Source organism: Talpa occidentalis, unplaced genomic scaffold, assembly GCF_014898055.3.
Source record: "Talpa occidentalis isolate TD23 unplaced genomic scaffold, MPIMG_talOcc4v2.1 talOcc4.13, whole genome shotgun sequence".
In the NCBI taxonomy this organism is placed as follows: Eukaryota; Metazoa; Chordata; class Mammalia; order Eulipotyphla; family Talpidae; genus Talpa; species Talpa occidentalis.
The window spans coordinates 99,607,741-99,613,740 of NW_023601322.1; positions in this window are offsets into that span (position 1 = coordinate 99,607,741).

A 6,000-nucleotide genomic window follows, 5' to 3' on the forward strand; every position below is an offset into this window, starting at 1 on the left:
CTTCTTCTTTTCCTATTTGGATTCCTTGGATGTCTTTCTCTTGTCTTATTGCTCTGGCTAGGACTTCCAGTATTATATTGAAAAGCAGTGGTGAAAGTGGACATCCTTGTCTTGTTCCAGATCTTAATGGAATTGCTTTCAGCTTTTCACCATTGAGAATGATACTGGCTGTTGGCTTGTCATATACGGCCTTTATGATGTTGAGGTACGTTCCTTGTATCCCAATAATTTCAAGGGCTTTTATCATGAATGGGTGTTGCACTTTGTCGAAAGCTTTCTCAGCATCTATTGATATTATCATATGGTTTTTATATTTCTTTTTGTTGATGTGTTGGATAACATTGATTGATTTTCGGATGTTAAACCATCCTTGTGTCCCTGGAATGAATCCTACTTGGTCGTGGTGAATCACCTTATGGATACACTGTTGGATTCTGATAGCTAAAATTTTATTGAGGATTTTTGCATCAGTGTTCATTAGGGAGATTGGCCTATAGTTTTCTTTTTTTGTGTTGTCCTTGTTCGGTTTTGGTATTAGTGTAATGTTGGTTTCATAGAACGTGTTAGGTATTATACCTCCCTTCTCAATTTTTTGGAAGAGTTTGTGAAGGATAGGTACCAATTCGTCTCTGAATGTTTGGTAGAATTCATTTGTAAATCCATCAGGTCCTGGGCTTTTGTTTTTGGGGAGGTTTTTGATTACCATTTCAATTTCGCTAATTGTAATTGGTCTGTTTAGGTGTTCTATTTCTTCTTTATCTAGCTTTGGGTGATTGTAGAGTTATAGGAATTTGTCCATCTCCTCTAGATTGTTAAACTTGTTTCCATATAACTGTTCATAGTAGTTATTAATAATTCTTTTGATTTCTGCTGTGTCCGTTGTGATTTCTCCTCTTTCATTTATTATCCTATTTATTTGTGCTTTCTCCCTTTTTGCCCTTGTGAGCCTGGCAAGGGGTTTATCTATTTTATTTATTTTTTCGAAGAACCAGCTCTTGGTTTCATTGATCTTTTGGATTGTTTTTTTAGTTTCGATTTCATTTATTTCTGCTTTGGTTATTATTTCTTTTCTTCTACTGGTTTTGGGGCTTTTTGTTGTTCTTTTTCTAGATCTTTGAGTTTCGAGATTAGGTTGTTTCTTTGAGTTCTTTCTTGTTTCTTGATGTGAGCATCTATTGCTATATATTTTCCTCTTATTACTGCTTTTGCTGCATCCCATACATTTAGGAAATTGGTGTCCTCCTTGTCATTCAATTCAAAGAATTTTTTAATTTCTTCTTTTATCTCCTCGTTAGTCCAGTGGACTTCCAGTAGTGTGGGTTTCAATCTCCACGAGGTAGGAGAATACCTTGCCTTCTCTTTATGGTTTATTTCTAGTTTGATGCCTTCATGGTCAGAAAAGATGGTTGGTATGATTTCAGTCTTGGTGTATCTGTTGATGTTTGTCTTGTGCCCCAGTATATGATCGATCCTAGAGAATGATCCGTGTGCGCTTGAGAAAAATGTATACTCAGATTTTTTTGGGTTTAGTGTTCTATATATGTCTGTTAAGCCTAAGCACTCTAGATCCTTATTTAGAGCTTTAGTGTCTTTACTTATTTTTTGTCTTGTTGATCTATCCATTGTTGATAGTGGTGTGTTGAAGTCTCCCACTACGTATGTGTTTTCTCTGATGTCTGTTTTCAGAGATGCCAATAGTTGTCTGATATATTTTGGTGCTCCTTCGTTTGGTGAATATATGTTAATGAGTGTTATTTCTTCTTGAAGTATTATCCCCTTGATCATAATGTAATGACCACTGGGGTCTCTTTTTATCTTTTTAAGTTTGAAATCTGTTTTATCTGATATGAGTATAGCTGTTCCTGCCTTCTTTTTTGGTCCATTTGCTTGTAGAATTGTTTTCCATCCTTTAACTTTGAGTCTATTTTTATCTTTTGCAGCTAAATGTGTTTCCTGGAGACAGCAAAAGGTTGGGTTTTGTTTCTTAATCCAGCCTGCAACTCTGTGTCTTTTTATTGGAGAGTTTAGTCCATTTACATTTAGAGTTAGTATTGATATGTTAGCATCTGTATTTGCCATTGTGTTTGTCTTTCCTTTGATTTTATTTATTTATTCTTTTAATAACTTTCTTTGGCCTTCTTTTGTTGTTATTCGTCCCTCTGAGGTTCTGGCTTTAGGACTCCTTGTAGTATTTTTTGAGTGGGGGTTTAGTCGCAATGAAATTCCGGAGTTTCTGTTTGTCTGGGAAGGTCCATATTCTTTCTTCAAAGAGGAAGGAGAGCTTTGCGGGATAGAGTATTCTTGGTTGGCATCTGCTTTCTTGGAGTCTGTTGACTATGTCCCTCCACTCTCTCCTTGCCCGTAGTGTTTCTTCAGTGAAGTCTGATGTCAGTCTGATTGGTTTCTCTTTGAATGTTATCTGTTTCTTCCCTCTTGTTAGTTTCATTATTTTTTCTTTGTCTTGGATTCTTGGGAGCTTTACTATTATGTGTCTTGCTGTATTTTTCCTTTCGTCATGGAAGTTTGGTGTTCTTCTTGCTTCTTGTATATCAATTTTCAGATCCTTCTTAGCGTTTGGGAAGTTCTCTTCAATTATATCCATGAATATTTTCTCTGTTCCTGCATCTCTCTCCTCTCCTTCTGGGATTCCTATAACTCTTATATTTCCTTTCCTCATGGAGTCAGATAGTTTCCGAAGTCTTTCTTCGGTCTTTTTCCTTCGTACTTCTCCTTCCTTTTCTGTTTTAGTTCTTTTTATTTCTGTGTCTTCAAGAGTACTTATTCGTTCTTCCATTTCATCTATTCTGCTTTCACTGCTTTTCCCAGAGTTCTTTAGCGTCTCCATTAATTCTTTGATCTCCTGCATTTCTTTTACTTCCCTCTTTAGGGACTCAATTTCATTCTTCTGGTCATTAATTATTTTCCCCTTATCATTGTTTTCCTTTATGACTTCTGTCAGTTTTTTAATCACAGCAATTTTAAATTCTCTATCTGGAAGGCTCAGAAGTTCTTCCAAGTTACTGTCGTTGCAATCTGGTAGATGGTTTTCTTTTTGTGGTGTGCTATTTTGCTGAGGAGTTGCTGGGTTGCATGTTGTTTTTCTACTCCCTACTGCCTGTTTTCTAATTTGCCGTATTCCTTGTGACACTGTGTTGCTGGTACTGGCCGGCATCTTGGGCGACCTTCCCAGCTCACCACTGGCTCCTCTGGGGAACTTCTGCTGGGTTCACAAGTCTCCAGCAAAGACAGGTCCCTGCTCTGTCTCCTCGGTGAGCCTTCTGCTGGGTTCACACAGTCTCCAGCAAGAAGGGTCCCTGCTGCAAAATGCCGGTGCCGGCGACGCGCTCCCCTGCACGCCCGGTCTGCCCCAGCGGTGGGTGCTGCTCCCCTCTGGGCTGGAACTGCAGGCTAGAAGGCGCCCAGCATGGGCAAGCCTCCCAGCTTAACCTCTGTCTCCTCGGTGAGTCTTCTGCTGGGTTCACACAGTCTCCAGCAAGAAGGGTCCCTGCTGCAAAATGCCGGTGCGGCGACGCGCTCCCCTGCACGCCGGTCTGCCCCAGCGGTGGGTGCTGCTCCCCTCTGGGCTGGAACTGCAGGCTAGAAGGCGCCCAGCATGGGCAAGCCTCCCAGCTTACCTCTGTCTCCTTGGTGAGCCTTCTGCTGGTGCACACAGTCTCCAGCAAGAAAGGTCCCTGCTGCAAAATGGCGATGCGGGAACGAGCTCCCCTGCACGCCCGGTCTGCCCCAGCGGTGGGTGCTGCTCCCCTCTGGGCTGGAACTGCAGGCTAGAAGGCGCCCAGCATGGGCAAGCCTCCCAACTTACCTCTGTCTCCTTGGTGAGCCTTCTGCTGGGTTCACACAGTCTCCAGCAAGAAAGGTCCCTGCTGCAAAATGGCGATGCGGAAACGAGCTCCCCTGCACGCCCGGTCTGCCCCAGCGGTGGGTGCTGCTCCCCTCTGGGCTGGAACTGCAGGCTAGAAGGTGCCCGGTGTGGGCAAGCCTCCCAGCTTAACCTCTGTCTCCTCGGTGAGCCTTCTGCTGGGTTCACACAGTCTCCAGCAAGAAGGGTCCCTGCTGCAAAATGCCGGTGCCGGCGACGCGCTCCCCTGCACGCCTGGTCTGCCCCAGCGGTGGGTCAAATGTTCCATTTCTTGATGGGGATATTTTGTTGAGAATGAAAACACCTCCCTCTCATTGCTACCATGTTTGATACTTGCCTTCACAGCCAAGCTTACTGAGATGGTAAGGATGGGACACTAAGCTGGTGCACAGTCTCTCCCTCAGGGAACCCCCACTTATCTCAGCTGGGTGCCCATCCACACCTCCTCACCAAGACATTGCACAGTTTCCACTTGCTCCACACTGACACAGTTAATGGTCCCGCTCGCCTGTAGCATCTGAGGCCTATTGACTTGGCTTCTGTGACTCCATGCAACCCTGGTTGTCTTCCTCTGTTCCTGGCCACTCTTTCTAGGGTCTTCATTTTCCTCTCTTCACTTTTACCCTTTAGGTCTGCAATGTTCACTGCTATCCCCATATCTCACATATTTTGATAACTCTTATCCCTTGGTGACTGACTCTAGAACCATGGCTTTAAATAGCATTTCAGCACTTATGATTCCAAGTCTAAACCCGCACACTTGAGCTCTGCCCACATTGATACACCTAATTACTTGACACAAATGCAGAGATACAAAATTGCATTGTGGCCCCAGAACAACTCATTTACTTCACAAACTTACCCTTTCCCTGTTCTCCAGTTCCAAGAATAGTATCACATCAGCCCAGTTGCCCGAGGATAAAATTTCTGCATTTTACTTCATAGCTATTTCTATTTCAGTCCATAAATCCGATCCACAAGCAACATCCCTCAGTTCTAACTCCAAAACACATCCCAAAACCACGTACTTTTCTGTGTAACTTCTTGTTTGATACTCTTGTTTGAAAGCCACATGCATTCATTGCAATCCTCTCACCTGCCAATCCTCAACACCTCATGGATTCATTTTCTATCACTGCAGTGATAAATTATCACAAATTATTGGATTAAAAAACAAAGTTATTATCTAAAGTTCTGGCGAGAAGTTGAATATGGGTTTTTCTGGACTAAAATCAGAATGCTGGCAGTCACCTTCTCTTCTGGAGGCCCTTAGGAGTGCATTTCTTTGCTCCTAAAGACCACCTCACACTATTTGGCTTGTGGCCCCTTCCTCCATCTTCAAAGGCAGTGCGTGAGCACACGCTCTCAAGCGCGCACCTCTCGCGCTCTCTCTATCCTCTCTGCTCTCTCTCTCTCTCACCCACACGCACAGCTAAAATACAGATGTTAACAAATTACTTCACTTATTCAAAATTCCTCAAAGACAGTCCATCTCCTAAGAAGAGACTGCCAAGCACGCCCTACAAGGAATGCCACTCCCCACCTGGCACTCCAACATGCTCTCTCTCATTTCTAAGTTCCAAAAGCACTAAGTATCTGCTTTCCTATAAATATTATACTATTTTTATCTTCTTAACATTGTTCATCCTCTTTAGCACTATAAATTGGTCTGTTTAACAGACAGCTAATTTTAAAAGTTACCTCAGGGCCTCCCTGGTGGCACAAGGGGTTAAGACGCAACTATGAGGCTGTCCGCAGCCACTGCAGCATGAGCTCGATCTGCCGGCCGGCCAAGGAGCAACCCACATGGCACAGCAGACCTCTCCTGACTCGCCCGCTGCTCCCCTCAGCAGTGTACTTCAGCCTGCCTGTTCTGTTCCCCATTCTGTCTCTGGTGAATCCGCTCACCCTCTGCACCTCTGGCCTGTACCCCAGGTCCTGTATGCATAAATAAATAAATCTTTAGGAAAAAAAATAAAAGTTACCTCAGAGGTCATTCTACGGAGTTTTCTCTGGCTCTTCTATGCCTTAAGACACCTTTCCCATTTGTGTCTACCACACTCCTGTATATTTCAGTCATTGCTTTTACACTGCATTAGAATTTTCCGACTACGTTCATC